The sequence below is a fragment of the Papaver somniferum genome, chromosome 4 (genome assembly GCF_003573695.1).
Source record: "Papaver somniferum cultivar HN1 chromosome 4, ASM357369v1, whole genome shotgun sequence".
Classification (NCBI taxonomy): Eukaryota; Viridiplantae; Streptophyta; class Magnoliopsida; order Ranunculales; family Papaveraceae; genus Papaver; species Papaver somniferum.
This window is the reverse complement of record NC_039361.1, coordinates 163,647,568-163,672,113: the sequence shown is the minus strand read 5'-3', so window position 1 is coordinate 163,672,113 and position 24,546 is coordinate 163,647,568. Positions and strand designations below refer to the sequence as shown.

Below are 24,546 nucleotides of genomic sequence, written 5' to 3'. Positions count from 1 at the left end.
TTGTGATTCAATCAATCAATCAATTTCTAATATTGATATGTCCAGTGATACATGTTTAAACAACATCAACCGCACTTTACAAAAGAAAGGGAAGGAAACAACTATGCTTATCATTTGTAACTACATTTCCTCTAGATTTGAATCAATACTCTTAACTTAGTTTAGTTTCAAAAGTAAGAGAAGAGACATGCATATACGAAGAATATAAGAAACTCCTACTGGTGAACTGGTTCTTCTGATGTGGCTTCCATTTCGGCCTCGAGTTGCAATAATGTAGCTTCCTTGAACACTTGGTACTGATTCAACACTATACTCTGAAGTCCCCACTAAATCTCAAAGGTACGACTGTGCCAGCCTAATTATTATCAAATGAAAAACAAATTTCAAATTACAATTCAAGTCATACTGAAATCTCTAGATATACTGTTGCGGCCACAATTTGCATTATAGTTAAACAACTGAATCCTTGCATCATATGCAGTGAAGTAAATTATCCTTCAAAAATACAAAAACATTAAGAGGCAATTCTTACCTGTAACCTGCCAGTTCCAGTAATCATCTCCTCTTTCATCTTTTCCCGCTTTTCTGCAGCTAAGGGCTCCAAGCGTAGAATGGATCTTCTAGCTTGATTATTTGAAGGATCCAACTCCACAGTTTTCTTCATGTCTGAAAGAAAAGAAAAATAGTAAATAAAAATCATAAGTTGATTAGTGCAAAACTATGTCTAGAGAAAACTTATTAACATTTCAGACCTAGCATAGCTCCTTCAAAGTGTTGAAGCTTTTCGTGAGCCTCCACTCTCTAATCAGATCTTTCATATATGCAGGATTTAACTCCAGAGCTTTGTCGCACTCCTTAATAGTCTCCTCATATTTACCTTGTGAATATCATGTTTCAACTTCAAGATCAAATGATAGAAGGAATTATGACCAGACGAAGAACACCATGATACATGAAAAGAAAACCAAAGTCGGAATTACACGTTGAAGTGCATAGTTCAGACCATACAGGACTTAAAGAAGGCATAAGAAATATAGTTCAGGTCATTTATCACGTGGCTTAAGTTGAATAATAAACATCATTTTATATACTCGTACCGAATTTGAGAAGCAAGCATCTCTATTTGCATAACATGTAACAACCTGTAACGCAAGCTCATACACTTAACAACAAGGCATCTTAATACTGCCCAGACCTAAAAAGCTTAATACTGTCAAGATACAAAGTAATTTCATGAATCAAGATGGTGTAATGAAAGGTGACCAGCCCTGGTGTATAGTTTTACAAATTCTAGGAAAGGTGATCAGCACAAAATATATCAAGGTCTAAGGTTTTTCAAGTAATACTCCTGCCATTTCGATGATGATTAACTAATGCAAGGATTATATCCAACAAGATCCCAACTCCTTTTATTTATTTCACAGCATTCTCATCTCAAATTTCAGTGAAGGAACAGCAGAAACTATTTGTAAACGTAAATAGGAAGTGTACCTGTAGCTCTCATATCAGCAAAATGGACACAAGGTTTCTACTTTCAGGTCATTTGCTTTCATATCATCCAACTACCAGTTCCATGACTATCAGCTGGAGTGAGTAACAACATACCAGAAAGCTCGTAAATAAGACAACTGAGCATCTTAATAGTAATTAACACTAGCCTGGAAAACCAAAACGACGATCAGAATGCAACTCGACACCTTTCTAAAGGTCATATTCAAGTCTAACATAACTCACACTTCCAATAATCACACTAGTATCTTCTCTGAAAACCCAAGAGGGCTTTTTACCACCAGATGGGGCTATTGATGAATAGAATAGGGAGATCTCATAACACGAATGCTATCCAACCATTTGTAAATCAACAACAGAATGCTATTCAGCCAAAGTCTCAAGCTTATTCTGCAAATAAAAATCACAAAAATCAGCAAAAAAATCCTCAAAAAATGAACATAAAATTCATCGTTATTAAAAAAAACTAACCTTTAAATCTCAAACAAGTCCACCACGATCTTCTGCACTCATAGGACACATCTTTTTCAATCAAAACCACTTCAATTTTATAATTCTCACTGTTGAAATTGAAGTAGCCATTAGATAGGGAAAAAGAAACAAAAATAGAAGTAGCCATTAGACAGGGAAAAGTGAAACCTAGATTAAGAAACTCCTACTTGTCAACTGGTTCTTCTAATGCGGCTATCCATTTCGGATTCTGAGTTGCAATAGTGTAGCTTTCTTACAAAGCATACCGCACTCTTGCAATGTCAGGTACACTAACCCATCTTTAGACTGCTTCTAGTAGATATATAGTGATAAAACATAAACTAAGCCGACGAAACAGTACAACTCAGCCTAAAACTTAAGCCATGTTGATTATGTAACAGAATCTTTTGTAATGGTATATAAAGCATGACGCATAAGACATACTATATGTTCGTACTTGGTCTTTAATAAATGAAATCTAAGCACAATGAACACGCAGTAAAGTAGCAAACAACAACTCTTCCAATCAACACATCTGTCAAAGAATACACTAACCCGGAACAACAACAATCTTCTCCTCTCTTCAGATACACCCTTCGATATAGAGAACCCCTTTTAGACTTTTCAGAATCGGTTTCAAATTCCTCGTCTAAGCACCACATTCAAAACAAAAAAACTGTGTTACACCGATACACCTAAAAAAAAAAATTCAGCCGTATCGATACGTATTTACACGGATACGCGTACTAATACTTCCAATACTTCAAGATACAACTCAGTTAGAAAACTTTGACTAAATATTAGATCTCAATACCTTAATATTAGAAAATTAGGTATTTTACTAGATTCTATGAGAAGTTTTAACTATAGTGACAAAATATTAGTTCCAAATCTGTCCACTGATCTTGCTCTAGACTTTCTTCCTTGTTATCCAGATTTTTTCTATCCAGTGAGGTTAATCATACATGTACGCATTTTGTCAAGTTTCTATCTTATATATAATATATTCATGTTAAACTGCTGATATGCCGTATCGCCGTATTTTAGTTTTTCAAGTTGGTGTATCATAGTAGCGTATTGGTATCTTGTATCCGATACCGTATCCGTATCGTTGCAACACAGCAAAAAAACTAACCAAGTCAGCGCAAAGCTGATAAAAAAAAAACTATAAACCGAACATAAAACACAAAAGTAAATCACCTGGCAACTTTTTAATTTCCGAACCATACTGCAGAGTTGCCTTACCCACAATGCGGGGTAAGTTGAGATCGAATCCATGTTATCAAGAAAGCAGAAATTTACCAATTTGATGATTTTCCCTTGCCTCCTGTTCTGCAAATGGGTTCATCTTATGTCCAACCCAATCCTTAATAAGACTGAATCCATGTTATTCGTGAAGATGTGACCTAGGTAATTCCAACCTGCAAACCAATTGACTAAACACCTATTAAGTGTTAAAGATACAGGCGAATTTGTGATTTGATCCAAAATGATCTACACACGTTTAATGGGTCAAAGAAGCTAGTTTTCCACGCTGGGTAAAGCCCAGTACTATCGAGGACTATCGAGCATTGACTAGAGAATTCTATCTCTAGAGTCTTCTTATGTTAGTCGGTCATCCAGAGAGTTTCTTCTCTACATTTTTCTTTCTCTAAGTTGGTCAATTAGTTCTAGAGCCTTCGGTGTCCAGAATGTTCTCTTAGTTGGTTGAGTAGGCCTATAAATAGGCAACGGATGTTTCATTTCCAATCAATCCAAAAACTTAAAGTGAGTAAAGAAGATAGGTTGAGTGAGAGCTAGAGTTAGTAAGAGCCAAAGAGCCTTTTGTAAACATAGTGAACCAAAGAGTTACACTAAATTTCGTTGTAAACATTTTCCATTTCCAATATTAATCAAAGCCTCACTTTCCAATTAACCAACCTCTCTTCCCAAATTATTTCCATATACCCATCACATTTCCGCATTGCGCCAACAAATTCTTTGATTAATATGAAAATGAAAATATTACAAGAGGCTTGTGTGGCAACTTTGGCTTACACTACTTGTTTACAAAGAGGAACTTTGGCTCTTACTAACTCTAGCTCTCACTCTACCTAACTTCTTCATTTTTTTTATTTTTTTTTTATTTTTTTTTAATTGGAAATTGAGGCTTTGATTAATATTGGAAATGAAAAATGTTTACAAGGAAATTTAGTGTAGCTCTTTGGTTCACTATGTTTACAAAAGGCTCTTTGGCTCTTACTAACTCTAGCTCTCACTCTACCTAACTTCTTCACTCACTTTGAGTTTTTGGATTGATAGTTGGATGATCCCAAATGGAACAGCAAAATGGACAAGTATTTCCGAGATAATGGATTTGACAAAAGTCCAAGTGAGCCATCGCTCTACATCAAAAAACAAGGTACGGACTTCCTAATTGTCTGTCTCTACGTTGATGATTTAATTTATGCCAGTACAAAACAAGAGATAGCAGAAAAATTTAAGAAGGAGATGATGAAAGAATATGAGATGACAGACTTAGGACTTATGTGATATTTTCTTGGGATTCAAGTAAAACAATCTCAAGAAGAAATATTCATTTCACAAAAAAAATATGCGGAAGACTTACTGAAAAGGTTCAACATGATGGATTGCAAACCAATTGCATCTCCAATGGGTACCAATGAGAAATTGGTAAAAAATGATGGAGAGGCAAAAGTTGATCCAACCTTATTAAGAAGTCTAGTCGGCTCAGTGATATACTTAACAAATACAAGGCCGGACATCGTCAATGCAACCAGCATTGTTTCACGGTTTATGAGCGAGCCAAGCAAGTTACACTATGCCGCCGCAAAGAGAATTCTCCGTTATATCAAGGGAACAAAGAATTTTGGCATCAAGTATACAAGAGAAAAAGATAATGATTTAATTGGCTTCACAGATAGCGATTGGGCAGGTTCTATTGAAGATCGAAAGAGCACATCAGGCTATGTTTTCTGTATGGGAACAAAAGTTATCTCTTGGAGTTCCAAAAAACAAAGTACGGTGGCACTATCGTCATCCGAAGCAGAGTAGATAGCATCAACAAGTGCAGCATGTGAAGCAGTATGGTTGAGAAGAATAATGACCGACCTACAACGACAAAAGCATCCAACAACTATCTACTGTGACAACATGTCTACAATTTCAATGACAAAAAGTCCAGTCTTCCACAGACGGACAAAGCACATAGAGCTACGACATCATTTCCTCAAAGAGCTGGTCGAAAACAAGGAAATTGAGCTCCAATTTTGTCCAACACAAGAACAAAATGCCGACATCTTCACAAAAGCAGTCACGGTGGATAAGTTCAATCATTTTAGAGACAAACTTAACATCACAAATTAAGAGAGGGTGTTAAAGATACAGGCTTAATTTGTGATTTGATCCAAAATGATCTACACACGTTTAATGGGTCAAAGAAGCTAGTTTTCCACGCTGGGTAAAGCCCAGTACTATCGAGGACTATCGAGCATTGACTAGAGAATTCTATCTCTAGAGTCTTCTTATGTTAGTCGGTCATCCAGAGAGTTCCTTCTCTACATTTTTCTTTCTCTAAGTTGGTCAATTAGCTCTAGAGCCTTCAGTGTCCAGAATGTTCTCTTAGTTGGTTGAGTAGGCCTATAAATAGGCAACGGATGTTTCACTTCCAATCAATCCAAAAACTCAAAGTGAGTTAAGAAGATAGGTAGAGTGAGAGCTAGAGTTAGTAAGAGCCAAAGAGACTTTTGTAAACATAGTGAGCCAAAGAGCTACACTAAATTTCCTTGTAAACATTTTTCATTTCCAATATTAATCAAAGCCTCACTTTCCAATTAACCAACCTCTGTCCCCAAATTATTTCCATATATCCATCACATTTCCGCATTGCACCAACAATAAGCACCACCTACTAATTTCCTCGAATCAGTAACCATTGTAACTGCATAATGCCAAAATCATAGGGATAACACCTTCAGCCCAAAATTCAGAATAACATCACCTAAACATTGAGGTGAAATTTCCCTTTTGTCCTATTAAGCATGTAAAATATGCTCAGCATCAAGTTTGCAAAACAAATTACACTACTGACGCAAAGGAAAACTCCATACCTACCCTAATGATTTACAGAAATCTCATCTTTTCTGTGTTGCAACGATACGGATACGGTATCGGATACAAGATACCAATACGCTACTATGATACACCAACTTGAAAAACTAAAATACGGCGATACGGCATATCAGTAGTTTAACATAAATATATTATACACATGATAGAAACTTTACAAAATACATACATGTATGATTAACCTCACTAGAGAGAAGAAGTCTGGATAACAAGGAAGAAAGTCTAGAGCAAGATCAGTGGACAGGTTTGGAACTAATATTTTGTCACTATAGTTAAAACTTCTCATAGATTCTAGTAAAATTCCTAATTTTCTAATATTAAGGTATTGAGATCTAATATTTAGTTAAAGTTTTCTAACTGAGTTGTATCTTGAAGTATTAGAAGTATTAGTAAGCGTATCCGTGTAAATACGTATCGGTACGGCTGAATTTTTTTTAGGTGTATCCGTATAACACATCATCTTTTCGAAAACTTCAGTTCAAAGCAGAAAGCATGATCTCATAAGTCTTGTCATAAGGTTGCATCACCTCATAAGGTTCGTCATTTTTTTTTCTTCTCAAGTCCTTACCATTTTCCTAAAGAAACTATGAAGTTCACATAAACATGAGAAAATATATACAAAAGAAACGTCAGTACCGTATATGATATGATATATGATACATAGTCTATAAAAAAAGGCCCACGATACATAGTCTAATAACCAAACGGCGTGAACTCGTAATCCTTTCAGGTATTAAAACTTTTAAAGGCCGCTAATTTGAAAACTTCAAACTTATAACGAGAGAACAAGAAAAAGAGGCAAAAATGTTCCACATCGTGTAGTTGGTTGTAAAATCTATTTGATTCAATACCATGTTTCCAAGCAAACAAAAAACAGACGAGCAACCAAATTTAAAATATCATCTCAATCTTACCATTTGTAGAGTAAACGCTAAGATGAATAGGAACACTAGAAATTCCCTTTCGACGCCCGTCTCTCGATCAGTCTCATCTCCAATCTTCTTCCTCACAACAGCTAACACATAAGACACAAGCATAAAACCGAACAGTCAAACAAATATCACAGTACAACAACACATTGATTGAATATTTCTGATTGGTAGTTAAAACCAGCCCATGGCTGTTTAAAGCTGTATTTATAAAGCCACCAAACCTCACATTGTACATTCGAAAATTCACCATAACTAGCTCATCAAAGTCTATTAAAGAGTAGTTCAATTAGTACTAACAGCACAACAATCAGAGAGAGAGATTATAACAATCACCTGGGCACGAATGAAATTACTAAGGCAAAAAGTGGAGAACTGTCCTGTAGAGATTATAAGCTGAGCTGCAGCAATAATAAAGTATTCATTCAACTGGTCTAATACAGATGTTTGTTTCTATCAACATGAACAACAAACATTTATCATTTTATTTACTAGATTAATGTTTCTTTACCTTCGTAGGTACATAAATCAAGAGGGTCAATTTCCCTTGGCAACTGGAGAATCTTCTAATGAAATCTAAACAGAAACAAAGAATCCATTCACCTAATTAAAATAAAAAATCCACAAGATTCACAAAAACCCTGAGTATCAAATTGGGATCAAAAATATCACCTCAAGCTTGTAAATATTGCATCCTGAAGCTATAAATGCAGAACAATAGGATTCATCTTCATTAACCTGAAAATTTTAAGAACAAAGTGAATGTGAGAATGTAAATGTGCTTGGGAGAGAGATAGAGAAAGAGGGTTAGGGTTTAGAGGTTTACATGAAGAGCAAGATGACTAGACTGTAGATTTCCAGGAGAAGGATTTTGAACGAGTGTTGGAGAAATCACGACTTTTCTTCTTTTAAGGAGCAAGACGAGTACCCCAAAAGCTGCTGCAAAATACTAAGGAAGTTGAGGTCTCGTAAATTCCCAAATCCAAATGAACCCTAACACCAGCAACTTAAATCTGTCCCAACAAAAGAAGAAAAATAACCCTCTTTTAAACAAAATACAGAAAACCCTAAGTATCAATCTACCAAAATACAGGAAAAAAAAAAACATCATTAATCGATTTAAACAAAAAGACTCAAAACCCTAACTATAAATCTACCAAACCCTAACAGAAAAGCATCATCAGTCGATTTAATACCCAACCCTAATCGTCAAACATACCTAACTTCCTCTGGTTTCAATGGCGCAAGAGATTCAATAACGGGAGAGCTTTTCTTGTTCAGAGTCAGATCTGTCTGAGAGAGCGAAAGAGAGGACGAGTGGTAGTAATGAATTAGAGGTATTTTTCCTAAGGATAAAACGATTTGTATCACACGCGATTCGCATGCTTGGAAAAAAAAGTGTTTGCAGCTGTTTTCTGCCACACGCGGAACTGGCATGCTGAAATCAAAACAGTTGCGAATAGAACTGAAGTTTAGCAGTTGCGAAATTAGAAACAGAATTTCGCAAGTGAAAATTTGCAACATACTTTTTCGTTGCGAATTTTCACGACTACTGAAGCAACTTAAGATAACTCTATTTTAGGAATCATGTGCGTTGGCTAGATTGATTATATGCGCAAGGATATTGAAGAAACTAGGTAACTAGGGTTAGTTTACTTGGTCTCAACTATACGAAGTTGGTATTGGTCTTCGTATGGTGGCTTAATTCTGAGAGTATCCAAAACTGGACTAGGTCTTGTGTTTTCTTGCATTTGCGGTTTCCTCATTAACAAAATATTGTTTTGTGTTGTTACTTTACTTTCTATATTATAATTATGTCTTGGTTATGATAAAGTAACTGCGGTACTTGTACGTTAATCAAAATACTTGGGTTTGATCCTTATAGTTAGGTTTTCTTTCGATACCTATTCTATATACTAAATGTATACCTTTTTCGTGCCATCTTCTGGACAATCTCTGTCTATATTAGATCATTCAAGGTATCTATCATATAAGTTGATATCGAAAAGATTGTGGTGTACTTGGTACCCTCGTCATTTCAATTAGAGACATTATCAACACTGAAAACTCAATCCCTATAAGTTTTTCTATGTTTTTGCAAACTTTGACCTCCAAACATATAGGATATATGTGATCTAAGGTTAAACTTTGAAAGACTTTTCTTGGGATTCGTGAAGCACGGATATAACCTGGTCTTGGAGATTCATAATCGTTTAGATCAGGGAATAGATTTGTTTATGTTTCTATGATCTAATATCAGAAAGGAAATCATCACCCATCATGTAGGAGGCTGGGTAGTTATATTCTTCAAGACGAACTTTGGAGCAACTCCTGGGGCTATAAAATATATCACATAAAGGAATCAAATCTATATGTTCTTGCAAGAATCAAGAGAAGTAGGGACACAACTACAACATAGCAGCTTGGAAGGTTTGTTCTCTCAACTACATTCCAGGCCAAAGTCTTATAGTAAGCTAGTGTTTCTAAACGCTTAATATAGTGTGTGTGTGTGTGTGTGTGTGTGTGTGTGTGTGTGTGTGTGTGTGTGTGTGTTCAATCTAGACGAGGTCTCGAGGTTTTGTTTCTTTGCATTTTTCCTCGTTAACAAAATTTTCCAGTGTGTGCTTACCTTTAATTTTAGTTTTCGTATTATGTTGATTTCATCTTTACAATTAAAAGTATAAGTGGGTTGTATATATGTTAATCAATCCTTGTGATTCAAAAATCTCTTATTGTTTGATTTAATCTTGACTAAAGTTTACGTAGGTTTTTTCTATAGGTTCTGTAAAGAAAAAAATAATGGTGTACTTGGTACCTTCTTCTTTTCAATGTGTAATGCTAGCAATTAATATAAAAATTGAAACAATATTGGTAGTTCAAATAAATCCAAGGAAATACTACATTCATTTATGAATATTGTTCGATTATCTTTTGATGACATTATTGCTAGAGCACTGCTCGGTCAAACTCGCATGCGTTGCTATCTCAAGCATGTTTGTCAATGTTAGTCATCAAAACTATAAGTCTTGATTTCTAGTCTACTATTAGCTAAGTCTCGGATTAGGATAGAAAGTGTACTTGTGCTCAAGACTCCATGGAGATCATCATACAAAGACGAATAAATACTCAAGAAAATTGTGGAACTTCATCGACTAAAAGGTATATGGAGACTCGAACTTATCTATCACTCAAAAATCTATCAACTCTATCTCCTATCTTGAGACAAAAGTCGTTTTGCTATATAGAATATGATTATACACATTTGCTATTTTGAGCCGAGTTTATCTCGCTTATCTATTTCTCGAAATATGTGTTGGTAATCTTTCGATTTGGCCAAGTTCATCTTTACTAGTGACGAAAGTCATGTTAAGTTTCAATCATTTGAAAATGGCTTTGACAAAAAATGGTTTGTGAATGACAACTATATAACGTCTTCTAAGAATGTTTCAATGATTGAAATGAGAGTTTAGATTATATAACCATGGAAGGATATAAACATTATGCGGTAACACATATGTGTATAAGTCCTTATTCGTGAACCAAAGTATGCGTACTTTGCTGCTCAGAAAAACTGAACTAAGTCCACGTACCAAGTCCGCGTACTTTCGGAAGTTCTCATCCCGAGAAATTTTGCTGGAGTTTGTAAACTAAAAACAAACTTATTTCGGGTACTTAAGTCCGCATACTTAAGTTGATTATTTTCTAAAAACGATTATTTGTGAACTTAAACTTATATAAACTAATTGCAAACTGTGGCTATAAAGTTCATGAATTGATCCGAGTGAATCAAATCGCTTTTGTTTCAATTTTGTCTATTATAAAGATATAAGCAATTGAAAAACTCTGTAACTAGTTCGTTTGAGTCATTTGAACTAGTTATGGTAAAGAAGAATATGGTTGATATGAAAGTGCTCATATGACTAACCATTTGGTTAACTACTGTTGAACCAACTAAATGTACATGTTTGGGTACGATATTACACAAACCTAAAACGTGCATTTCATGTGTGTGCCACAAGCTAAGTTTCAATCTAAAGGTTGAAAGATATTAGCTTGAATTTAATCAGGTTTTATCTAACGGTGAATATTAAATGCTTTGTTACCAAGGTAACTTAGATTGCAAATCCTGATTTGAAAAACTATATAAAGGAGAACTCTAGCAACTGGGAAACCTAATCCCCACACCTCATGTGTGATACTATTTATATAAGCTAGAGTCGATTCTCCTTTAACCTTAGGTTTCTATCGAGACCCTGTAGGTTAGCGAAGCCAAACCGATACTACTTTCTCGTAGTTGTGTGAATCTGATCTTAGGAATCATTAAATCCCGTAAATAATTGTTTTGATGGATCGTGGATATTCTTTGGTATGTAAGAATCAAATAATTATTTGTGTTGGAAAAAAATATCTCTAAACCCCCTCGGAATAGGTTATTCTTTTTTATTTCAAAAGGGATATTGTTGTGTTGCCTTGAATGATACACTAATCCTTTGAATCCGGTACCAACATGTATCATCCCCCCAGAACAACGTTCTCCTTCAGAATTTTCAACGACTTCATTGGGATTGTGAATCTAGACCGATACAACTTTCTCGTAGCTGTGTGATATGATCTTGTTGTTTCTATTGTACTAAGTAAAATCGTAAAGATTGGCTTGAGATTGATTTCTCTGATAGGCAAGATATAAAAAAAGTCACAAACATCTTCATCTTATCGTTTGTGATTCTGCAATATCTTCTTTTGCTAGTCGATTAAAAATATTGTAAGGTAATTGATAATACTAGGTTGTTCTTCGGGAATATAAGTACTGATTATCAATTGGTTTTTGTTCACCTTGATATATCAAAAGACGAAACAAAACTCGTAGGTATTTCTATGGGAGACAGATTTATCTATTACCGTAGACTTTTCTGTGTGATACATAATTGTTTATTAAAGTCTTTGACTTTTGGTCTTAGCAACTCTTAGTTGTGGGTGAGATCAGTTAAGGGAATCAAGTGCGGAGTATCCTGCTGGGATCAGAGACGTAAGGAGAGCAATTGTACCTTGGATCAGTGTGAGATTGATTGGTGTTCAACTACAGTATAGACCGAAGTTAGTTTGTAATATGCTAGTATCTGTAGCGGCTTAATACAGTATGTGTTCAATCTGGACTAGGTCCCGGGGTTTTTCTGCATTTGCAGTTAATTTCCTCGTTAACAAAACTCCTGGTGTCTGTGTTATTTCTTTTCCGCATTAGATTTTGTTATATAATTGAAATATCACAGGTTGTGCGTTGATTCGATCCATTAGGAAATCTAACATTTGGTTGTTGATTGAAATTGATTGATCCTTGAACATTGGTGTTTTGGTACCGTTCAAGTGATTTCTTTTTTATTCAATTAGACTCGCATATTTTTATTTTCTTGAGTAAGTATTGAATCGGGAAAGAGATTGATATACTTTTATTAAGATTGAGTCTGACTGTCGGTTGATTGTCTTAAAAGTATATTGAGAGTTAGTCCATACAGATTTCTAATCGAAATATTGGGTTTGGTTGTTGTACCCCCGCTTTTTCAATTGGTATCAGAGCAGGCAAACACGATAAACCTAATTAGTTTGTGTTTGTTTGATCCTTAAAAATTACCCTGTTGGAAATTTTTTTGGAAAAATTGCTCTTGGCATCTGTAACGCACGCCAGAATTTCTTAAAGATTGTAAAGGACAAAACCTTTGGTTTCTCATAATAGTATCATTACATCTAAGAACTTGGAAAACTAAAGAAAGCGTCGATGATGACAAACAATCTAGAGAAAAAATTAAAAACAAGAAAAGATCGAGAAAACTTTCATTACGCTCAAAGATATGGAATCTCACTAGATTAACTCTTAATATTTTTGAGAAATACTATCGTAATGGATCCATTGACAAGGATCTATTTCTAGATTTCGAAAGCGTTTTTAGATTCCTAGAAAAACTTAATTCTGTTAAGTTTAAGAATCGACCCGCTAAAAGTTCCGTACATGTAAAATTGATGGACACAATTTTGTGTGTAAGATTTGATCTCAATTATGTGTATTGCTAGTGCTCGATTTCGTGCATATTTGATTATTTTACGTTTTTGTAAGAGTTTTTGGATAAATAAACTTTGCGGAGAAATTGGCTCGAAAAGTGACATTTGAACCTCCAGAAAAAATTACTAAAGACGCCCCAGGAAAATTGCTATTTATACCCAAGAATTTACTATTTGCACCCAAGTTGCTAAAGGGAGAGCAGCCACGGATAAGGGGAGGTCATCTTCCCAAATTCAAATTAATGGTAGTATTCATTTGGTTTTCAACTTCAAGTTTATACATCTTCAAGGCTTCTAAGGCATCATCCTTACCTCTAAGCAAATATATATGACAATACCTAGTACAGTCGTCTATAAAAGTAATAAACCATTCCTAACCACCTCTAGTTTGAACCTGATTCATGTCAACTAGGTCTGAGTGAATTAATTCTAAGGGTTTAGAATTTCTATGAACATTTTTCTAAAAGGTTTTCTATCATATTTTGATTCTACACAAATTTAACTTTCGTGTTCAATATCCAAACTAATTTTGGGTACTTAGCCTACGCTATCCAGTTTATGCATTGATTTATAATTTACATGTCAAAGTCACACAAAAGAAAGCACAAGAATCAACTATGTTCATTTGATCAGATTTTCCTTTAAGCTTATATAGACCCTAAGTCCTATAACCGTTGCCTGAAAAATCACCGCCTTTAGTTACGACAAGTTTTTTTTTTTTTACTGATTAATTTAATATCTTAAATATTTTACCATCTTCAGTAGAACAAGATCCAAGATTCTAGCTTGCATATGCTCGGAACATGAAAATTCATTCAATGTGAGAATGTTATAGATATGAGCTTCTGTTCGACCTTTCCCTTTTATGCAACCTCTGTCGCTAATGAGTTACTCATATAGAGTTTCCCAACATCCCTTATTCTCAGATAAGAGGTGAATAGGTCTTTGTTTTAACAAACATGCTTAGTGGCTCCAGAGTCCACTCGAGTCTCTCACATAGGTTATCATGCCACTAAACTCGTTCTAGTTTGTTTCAACTAAGTTAGCATTATCTTTCTGCTTATTAAGGTTTTATGTTGTCTACACATTAATGTCGTATGACTATGAATTTTACAAACATAACCATCTCCCTTAATTAAAGTAATGCTAGATTTATATATGTGAAACATACCTTTCTTACGAGAGCTATGCATTTTGTTGCATTTGACGTTCTCACCTTTGCCATCTTTGGAAGATTTATTTTTCAGCCACATGTGCCTATTAGCCATGTCCCTTGTAGATGGCACCTTTATTCACAAACCACAATTACGAATCAGAAACTAAAATGTGAATTTTGAAGATAACATCTAGATTTACAAACTTCATTTGAACCACCATTTCAAAAAACTCATGGTTACCCCATAAATAATAATTTTGTCGATAACATATTTCTGCTCGTCAGAATTTTTCAGAAACGTTTCTCTGTTTTGTAAAATACCAAAAAATACTTTTACAACTCCAAATATTCTGAACTTTTACGTGGGTAACTATCACGATGTATACTAAATTTGGTCAAAAGGGCTCTCCGAAATTCCTTCTAGGTTAAGAGATATACCGGAAACTCTACAGCTGACCAAAAGTTCGTTTTTGTTTTTCACTCCACAATTAACATCCATGATTCACAAAACCAACCATTTTTGATTATTACAAATAACTAATGTCTTAAGATTGTTGGGTGCAATAATCAAAAACAAAGAAAAATCAAATAAGCAAAGGTTATTGATACTTAGCTCCTTTATAGTGGAAGTGATTGCTTTGACGAAACGAACAAGCTCCCCATATCTCCGCAACAACAACAGGGCAAAACTTTGGAAAACAGAGTGAGTCGCGTGTTCAACACGCTGTCCTTAAGATATTAGCGCCCGGCTACACTAAAGAGTGATGCTATAGCCCTCACAGGACGGATATCTCCTGGATAAAACACCCTAATACACCTACTAATAGCATATGTAGTAGATGCTCAACTTGAGCTTGGCAACTCCGAAAAAACATTAAGGAAAATCGCGAATGCTAAAGAAAGCAATGCAAAATATTTTTTCTTGGGGTCTCTCTAAAATATAGAGAAACCCCTTTCCCATGTTTTCCCATAGGAGTCGCTCTAAAATATAGAGCAACCCCTTTACCATGCATTTTACAAAAGTAGTGAATTTGTTTATATAATTGACAAATACAACTTAAGAAGAGCTTCTCCCCTGTGTGGGACTAAAAATCTTATATAGTCTCTTAAAAACAACTAAAGAGTGGAAACTCCACTATGTGGGACTAAAGGGTTTTTCATTCACAAAATAAACACTAAATTAAAATCTTTAAAAAGTATTTTTGTTAATCATTTTTACAACAATACCCCACATGAATGAAAACTCAATAAAACGTGAAAAACACAGATAGATCTTGGTAAATCAACAACCCAATCTCACGACTCGATCTGACTGAACAGACAGACAGATCGTGCATGTTGAAGTCATACTAGCCATTTCAATGTCCTCTCCTTCACACAACAGTGTGTTGATCCCAGGGTCATACTATGGATTGCATAAATCATAATAGTATAGAGAGCTTTCATCTTTAGTTTCTCACAAGTGAGACTAAAGGTTTCTTTCACCAAAGTGAAAAATCATGAACTAGTGAACCCTTAGTGACCCTTAGGTCCTAAGAAATAGTAATACCAAGACCATAAAAACAACATAAAACTCATTTTCTCAAAATGAATTAAAAATAGATAAAAACGAAAAACAGGAAATACCACTATAGGCAGAGGTGTCCATGAGGTCTTGAACCTTTGCTTAGTGAGATATTACCAGAACTACTTGCTAGACAGTGAACGCGATATCTTGAACTGCTAGCGTTTGGTGTAATCCGCGATAATAACCACGCATGATATCTCCAAGGTTGTTTCCAAGCTCGTGTCGTTGTGTCCGTTTTTCCCCTGGACGTATCCTGTTTCTCAGAATGCTCTAGAGAATCAGTTCATATTCTCATAGGAAGCGACCCACTTCCTCATTCAGATAGGTGAATTCCATCAAGAGTGTTTACTGCTACACCCCACTTCAATCTTAAATTGAAACTATAGAACTCATTAAGACTTATTAAAAAGTCATCCTCCACATGCAGTCACACTATCACGTCTACACCATAGGGAAGGGACAGAGAATGAAAATCTCTGATAGTGTTTACCTTTACCCACCACAAATTAGTTTCTCATTCGAAACCTTGATCATGGGATCTCCAGTCAGCAAGGTTGAGTATCCTTCATGGTAAGTTTAATATATGAGCTTAAGCCCCGACCCCCTCGATGCATTTTTAACTATCTCTTTGTACAAACCTTTCGTTAAAGGTTGCGCGAAATTCTCCTTGGACTTTAGCCAATCTATTATAATAACGCCGATTGAGATTAGTTATTTCTTAGCTTTGACTATTATAGCTTGGCTAACACAATGTATAGATATAGCTGGCACGGGCCTATGCCAGAGAGGAATGTCTTATAAAAAGCATCTTAGGCACTCGGCCCCCTCTCGTGCTTTATCTAACGCAATACTTTCAGATTCCATAATGAATTGAGCAATATATGTTTGTCTGAAAAACTTCCAAAAACAAACCCTCTTGCTAGAGTGAAAACATAACCACTCGTAGACTTAGACTCCTCTGAGTCAACTATCCAGTTTGCATCACAAAGTCCCTCAAGGACAACAAGATACATTTCATAAATAAAACAAAAGGAAATAGAGTATTTTAGGTACCATAATACTCTACTAAGCGCATCCCAATGCTCTTGTTCTGGACTACAAGTTTATATACTTAACTTACTCACAATATAAGCAATTTCTGGACTCTTATAGTTCATTAAATTCATCAGACATCCTATAACTCTTGAGTATTCAAGTTAAGATATTCCATTACCCTTATTTTTTCCGAGTCTACAAGAAGAATCGTACGGAGTAAAGGCATACTTACAATCAGACTGATTGTATCTCATAAGCACAAATTCAACACAGTGAGAATGACTAAGACTATAAATGTTAGATTATCTTCTAATCCTCATCCTTATGATTACATCAATAAGGTCCAAGTCTTTCAAGTCAAAGTTCCCATTCAGCGTATGTTTTAGTGGAATTGATTATATCTACGTTTATATCAAGTATAAGCATATCATCAACATACAAGCATACAATCACATAGGCATCCTTAACAAGTTACTTGCAAATATACTTGTCAGATTCATTACCTTAAATCCACTACTCATTATCACATGATAAAATTATCATGTCACTGTTTACGTGCTTATTTGAAAACAATACAAAGATTTGTTCAACTTACAAACTTTTTCTTCACAACCTTTCACTACAAAGTACTCAGGTTGGTCTATGTAAATTTCTTTATCAAATTCACGGTCTTATAAAAATTTTATTAACATCCATCTGATGTATCTCTAAGTTTTTTATGGCAGTAATAACAATTAGCATCTCAACGGAAGTAATTCTTGTCACATGCGAATTAGAATCAAGGAAATGTACACCTACTTTTAGTTTATATCCTTTAGATATCAACCTAGCCACATAATTTTTCCACAGTTCCATCTACCTTACGTTTCCTCTTAAAGACTCATTTACATCCTATGGTCTTACTCCACGGAGGTAAACTAGCATGATCCCAAGTATGGTTCAGACGGACTTTGTCCATTTCACTAAATGAAGCTTCTTAGCAGAGTGGGGTTTCGGTAAATGTTATGGACGAATCTAGGCATAATATGAAGTCAGTTCCAAATGAGGTTTTTGTTCTAGCCTATTTAATTCTCCTAGGCTCAATCTCAATTTCATCTTTCTCTAAAGGTAAAGTCTGACTGGCTTAAGGGACATCTAGGGGATCACAACCTCGCTTACGAGAGTCAGTTTTCAAAGAAAAACATTTTCAAAAAACACAACATCCCTTGATTCCGTAACAGAACTCACACCAATTTCAGAAAATTCAGAAATCACAACCATAATTCTATACGCAGTAGTATGCTCAGGATACCCTATGAAGGCACAGTCAACATTTTTGGTCCTATATTTTAGGTTTAGGTATGGAAACCTTAGCCAAACACCCCCCACACTTTGAAGTATGCAAAATAAGGTTGTCTACCTTTCCACAGTTCATATGGAGTTTTATCTGATCCTTTAAAAGGTACTCTGTTCAAGATATAGCAGGCTGAGAGGACAGCTTCCCCCACAAGTTCTAAGGTAATCCTGAACTAATTAACATGGCATTCATTATCTCCTTAAGGGTACAGTTCTTACGTTCAGCTACACCATTCGACTGAGGTGAATAAGGAGGGGTAACTTCGTGTATTATGCCATGTTTTACACAGAAATCTCCTATCGGAATTTTGTACTCACCACCATGGTCAGACCTAATGGTTTTAATGGTAGTATTCATTTGGTTTTCAACTTCAAGTTTATACATCTTAAAGGCTTCTAAGGCATCATCCTTACCTCTAAGCAAATATATATGACAATACCTAGTATATTCGTCTATAAAAGTAATAAACCATTTCTTACCACCTCTAGTTTGAACCGGATTCATGTCAACTAGGTCTGAGTGAATTAATTCTAAGGGTTTAGAATGTCTATGAACATTTTGCTAAAAGGTTTTCTATCATATTTTGATTCTACGCAAATTTAACTTTTGTGTTCAATATCCAAACTAATTTTGGGTACTTAGCCTACGTTATCCAGTTTATGCATTGATTTATAATTTACATGTCAAAGTCACACAAAAGAAAGCACAAGAATCAACTATGTTCATTTGATCAGATTTTCCTTTAAGCTTATATAGACCCTAAGTCCTATAACCGTTGCCTGAAAAATCACCGCCTATAGTTACGACAAGTTTTTTTTACTGATTAATTTAATATTTTATATCTTTTACCATCTTCAGTAGAAAAAGATACAAGATTCTAGCTTGCATATGCTCGGAACATGAAAATTCATTCAATGTGAGAATGTTATAGATATGAGCTTCTGCTCGACCTTTCCCTTTTATGCAACCTCTCTCGCTAATGAGTTACTCATATAGAGTTTCCCAACATCCCTTATTCTCAGATAAGAGGTGAACATGTCTTTGTTTTAACAAACATGCTTAGTGGCTCCAGAGTCCACTCGAGTCTCTCACATGGGTTATCATGCCACTAAACTCATGTAGTTTGTTTCAACTAAATTAGCATTATCTTTCTGCTTATTAAGGTTTTATGTTGTCTACACATTAATGCCGTATGACTATGAATTTTACAAACATAACCATCTCCCTTAACTGAAGTAATGTTAGATTTATATATGCGAAACATACATTTCTTACGAGAGCTATGAATTGTATTCCATTTGACGTTCTCACCTTTGCCATCTTTGGAAGATTTATTTTTCAGCCACATGCGCCTATTAGTCATGTCCCTTGTAGATGGCACCTTTATTCACAAACCACAATTCCGAATCAGAAAATAAAATATGAATTTTGAAGATAACATCTAGATTTAGAAACTTCGTTTGAACCACCATTTCAAAAAACTCATGGTTACCCCATAAATAATAATTTTGTCAATAACAAATTTCTGCTCGTCGGAATTTTTCAGAAACTTTTCTCTGTTTTGTAAATTATCAAAAAAATACTTTTACAACTCCAAAAGTTCTAAACTTTTACGTGGGTAACTATCAAGATGTATACTACATTTGGTCAAAAGGGATCTCCGAAATTCCTTCTAGGTTAAGAGATATACTGGAAACTCTACAGCTGACCAAAAGATCGTTTTTGTTTTTCACTCCACAATTAACATCCATGATTCACAAAACCAACCATTTTTTATTGACACAAATAACTAATGTATTAAGATTGTTGGGTGCAATAATCAAAAACAAACAAAAATAAAATAAGCAAAGGTTATTGATACTTAGCTCCTTTATAGTGGAAGTGATTGCTTTGACGAAACGAACAAGCTCCTCATATCTCCGCAACTGCAACAGGGAAAAACTTTTGAAAACAGAGTGAGTCACGTGTTCCACACGCTGTCCTTAAGATATTAGCGCCCGGCTACACTTAAGAGTGATGATATAGCCCTCACAGGACGGATATCTCCAGGATAAAACACCCTAATACACCTACTAATAGCATATGTAGTAGATGCTCAACTTGAGCTTGGAAACTCCGAAAAAACATTAAGGAAAATTTCGAATGCTAAAGAAAGCAATACAAAATATTTTCCCTTGGGGGTCTCTCTAAAATATAGAGAAACCCCTTTCCCATGTTTTCCCTTAGGGGTCCCTCTAAAATATAGAGCAACCCCTTTACTATGCATTTTACAAAAGTAGTGAATTTGTTTATATAATTGACAAATACAACTTAAGAAGAGATTCTCCCCTATGTGGGACTAAAAGTCTTATATAGTCTCTTAAAAACAACTAAAGAGTGGAAACTCCACTATGTGGGACTAAAGAGTTTTTCATTCACAAAAGAAATACTAAATTAAAATCTTTAAAAAGTATTTTTATTAATCGTTTTCCCAACAATAAACTCGGTTTTAATCGAGCTATATGAACCCTGTGGTATATATATATATAGTACTGGGAGCCAAAGAGGAGGTACGGATACCTAGGGGGTTGCAGAGAAGAAACGACGGTTGCATATGCGTTTTCGATCATCATAGAGAAGAAGGAAGAAGAAGACAGAAACACCGTCACCTTTTCTTTCAAATTTGTAATACTTTGCCAACAATTATTATTGTAGGATACCTCTGTAATAGTGGCTCTGTAACAGCGGCTCTGTAACTATTATATATGTTAAAAAATCGATATTTCTTCAATAAAACACTTATTCAACCATGAGTTATTATTTTGAGCGTGTTTTGAGCATGATGAGCTAAACCCCATCACAGGGACGGCGGAGGAAGCCATATTTCACAATTGTTTGGTAACTATATTTGATTCCTTGTGAGTTTTTGCACTTATTTTAATTATTTTATGATTTTCACTAATTAGTTGTGATTTCGTTTGATGGTGTATGCTTAGACGTAAGAGATTTTGATACACCATGCTTGTGATTACATCTAATATTTTAGAAATCTACCTTGGCAAAGAAATAGAGTCCATAAAAGAGTTGTAATTGTTAAGAATCAATATATGCATCACTCGATTTTGATTAATGGTGAAATCCCGAGTCCCAGTCTCTCGTAATCATGTTACTATCTTTTGTACATATTTTGTAGATCAAGTCGAATCTCATCAAGTCCGAGTTGAACGAAATTTTTTATCACTATAAAAACTACATCAAAAACTATGGAATAATGATGTATGGACTAAACACTCTGTTAACACAAGTATATCCAATGCGGGTTCTCATGTTTTTGACACAGGGTCATGGAATCAGAAGAATCTTCTTTCTAGTCATATTAAAAAGGAAGATAGAAAGCTCTGAGAACCCTGATTATCATCATCACTTTGGTTATATCACTAGGACTGCTCACAAATATCAAACAGGAATGTTGCATGAGGATCCCTTTGTACATCATGCCTCTTGGTAACAAGCCTGGCATTACCCCATTTATATATATCTTGAGATGGGGCAAGAAATGGTTTGATTTGCGTAACGTTGGGTTAAAAAGATATCATTCTTGGATTTTCAAATAAGATTTATACTGCATCCGGTTCTTCTCACAAATTATGTTGTCATGGGATGCATGATGAGTGCCAAATATTATATATATTTGCACCCTTTTTATTGGCAATTAACTCATCTTTTGTGCTTTAAAATTAGATATTATCCCATATTCTGTATTTTACTCTCCTCAAGAATAAATACTTAAAACTGTTTAATTTTGTATTTTTAGGTTCTAAATAAAGTTTGGATGGAATTACGGAGCGAAAAGAGCAGAAAAGTGGTGGAAGCCGGGAGGAATCACGCAAGGAAGCCGCGAAGAATGTTGTGCACAAGACCAAAAGGCTAGAAATGGGCTCAAGAAGGAAGAATTTGTTCTTAAAAAAGAAGTGGGATCAGAATTGTCTAAGCCCAAACTCTAACCTAAGTCCAAGACCAATCCCAAAGCCCACCTAATCTCCAAGCCGTCAGATTCGAGTCATCATCTCTTCATCCTACGGAGAATCTTTGTTGGACATCAAAATCTGAAGATCCTGTCAAACACTATAGCACCTAACTCCATCTTGAGCCGTCAGTTTCGTTGTGTCACGTATCCTACGGTCGCTCCAAGCTTCCTTCCTTAGTGTCGTTCGATTCAATCCAGATGTGATTATCCAACGTCTTTCAGTCGATGTTCATCAAATTATTGATGTTTCGCCCAACACCGTATCATCAAATATCCCATCACCTACACCAGTCGAGCCAAACACTCCCTTCCACCCAAAAACACCTTCTTCCCCGACCATTGCAGATCTCTGCAATTTCTCCACCTCCATCACCACCACACCCTGCCACTGCCAAACCATCTTCTTCCCCGACCATCACAGAAACACATCAATCCATCAACCTTAGCTTCTCTATATCTCGGTCTTAGCTTCTCCCTTAGACGCTACAAGCAAGAGAGACAGAACTAGGGTTCAGTCACAGTTGCAGAGAAGACCAAATTGGAGTGTTGTTCGAGTCTGCAGAGGCAAGTGGAAGCATGGTTTGTCGTCAATCGGCAGAGGAGACAACAAATCAGAGCCATGGTGAGTCACAAATCGAAACCCTAATTTCACTGATTTGGGGGAAAAATCGTGTGAACCCTAATTTCGATTTTGGGTATAAATAATTGTGTTTGGTGTTGTTGTAAGCATGTTGGATTAGCCAGTGTCAAAATTGGAAGCCTGGACTAGCCAGTGTTTCACCCAAGAGGACTGGAATAGCCAGTGCCTCAAGGGTTAGTTTCAGTTCATGTTTTGTAATTCCATTTTAGTTCAATTCTAGTTATTTCCAGCATGTTTTAATGTTTTACTTCCAGTTCATGTCCGTTTTAGTTCAACTGTTTTTAATTCTAGTTCATGTTTCAGTACTTTTGTAGTTCTTGTTTCAGTCATGTTTTAGCTCAATGCTAGGCCAGATGAAGCCTTAGTATTAGGCCACAACTTAGTGAATTATCTTTGTAACTTGTAGTGCAATCATGCCTAAACTAGTTAGAAGCACCTAGGCTTTCACCCTCATTGGGTTGTCCCTTTAAGTAGCCAACTAGTGCTAGGGTGAAAGATCTCTAGTCTGTTACTCTTCTTAGTGATTTGATTTGATCCCTGGGATAAATGCAGGCTGGAACTTGCATCCCTGCCCAATACCAATGGGACAAGAAACATAGAGAATTTAGGAAGCTTGGTATGAGAACTAATGGTAGAGTCAAAGCCTTATTATCCTATTTGTTTCACTATCTTTAGCTGTAATGTTTGCCATTGTCCTTGGCTCACTGCCTTGGTTTGTTTGTCACTGTTTTTCACTGTTTCTTTGTTTCACTATCACTATCACTGTCAATCACTGCCTTGTTTACGACTTAGCTAGGAAGACTTCAACTTACACACCCTAGTCCCTGTGGAGATGACATGTTCTTGCACATACACACTACAATGACAACTGTGCACTTTCAGTTTAACATGTAGGCCTTTCTGTCTCCCCTTATCCTTTGCTCTTGTTTCTTACACAGTCCCCAGCCTACCAATGCACAACCTTGATGTGCGAACATCAAAGAAAATCCCACATTCCTTTTGTGGGTCGCGGTTCATAAACGGGTCCAAGCCCATTAGTGAGCTTATAAAGAAGAAGTACGTGTACCTTATTTTTCCTCCCATCAGTCCCCCTACGTGAACTTTCTGGGGTTCATGATATTCCTCCATTAAATCTTCCTTTGAGGAAAATAAAACAAAGGGGTGGTCAAAGTTCATTCCAAGTAAGTGATTTCCTCTTGTTTCTTTCCAATTTCTAGATCTCATGACGAATTTCAAGGTTTCAAAAAAAAACTTCAAAAAGTTTAGGTTCCTCTAGCATGAATCTTCCTTTAGACCAAAACTCTGTTAGAATTAGATTTCTCAATGATTCTTGTGCTAATGTTTTTGAAAGGACTTCATATATGGGTTTTATTTTAGAAAAGAAATTTGATTCATGTAGTGGACATAAAGAGGATTTAGTTTGCTTTGAAAAAATAAATCTTGGAAACATCTTTGATGGTCTTGGTCAAGGATTTGATACTCTCACAAGAATTTTCTATGCCAACATTCATGATGTTGATCTCGAAAAAATTGAATTCAGAACCATGATAAATAGAGAAAGAATTCTTGTTAATAGAGAATTGATTTCGAAGATCACCAAAATTTTATTGGGAAATATTCATCTACCTAGGCCAAGTGATGAACGACCATCGCATGAAGACATCTCTCTTGGTATTTGTGCTAAGAAGGTTGCTTGGGATCAAGGGAAATTTCCTACT

The 24,546-nt window shown here is 35.5% G+C and overlaps 1 long non-coding RNA gene across 12 annotated transcripts; it reads right to left on the bottom strand.

Moving 5' to 3' along the window:
* LOC113271805 lies at positions 1–8,359 on the bottom strand. 12 transcript variants are annotated; one of them, XR_003322357.1, is made up of 12 exons: positions 8,257–8,359; positions 7,864–8,050; positions 7,710–7,775; positions 7,549–7,613; positions 7,374–7,438; positions 7,023–7,123; positions 3,181–3,401; positions 2,536–2,629; positions 1,981–2,069; positions 753–1,899; positions 533–666; positions 1–355 (listed from the first exon to the last, which is right to left on the bottom strand). It is a non-coding gene; the product is annotated as an uncharacterized LOC113271805 (long non-coding RNA). The 12 variants fall into 12 exon arrangements; XR_003322362.1 differs by lacking the exons at positions 2,536–2,629; positions 3,181–3,401 and having other exon boundaries at positions 753–898; positions 1,492–1,584; positions 1,735–1,899; XR_003322363.1 differs by lacking the exons at positions 2,536–2,629; positions 3,181–3,401 and having other exon boundaries at positions 753–877; positions 1,492–1,584; positions 1,735–1,899.
* Positions 8,360–24,546: the final 16,187 nt, after the last annotated feature.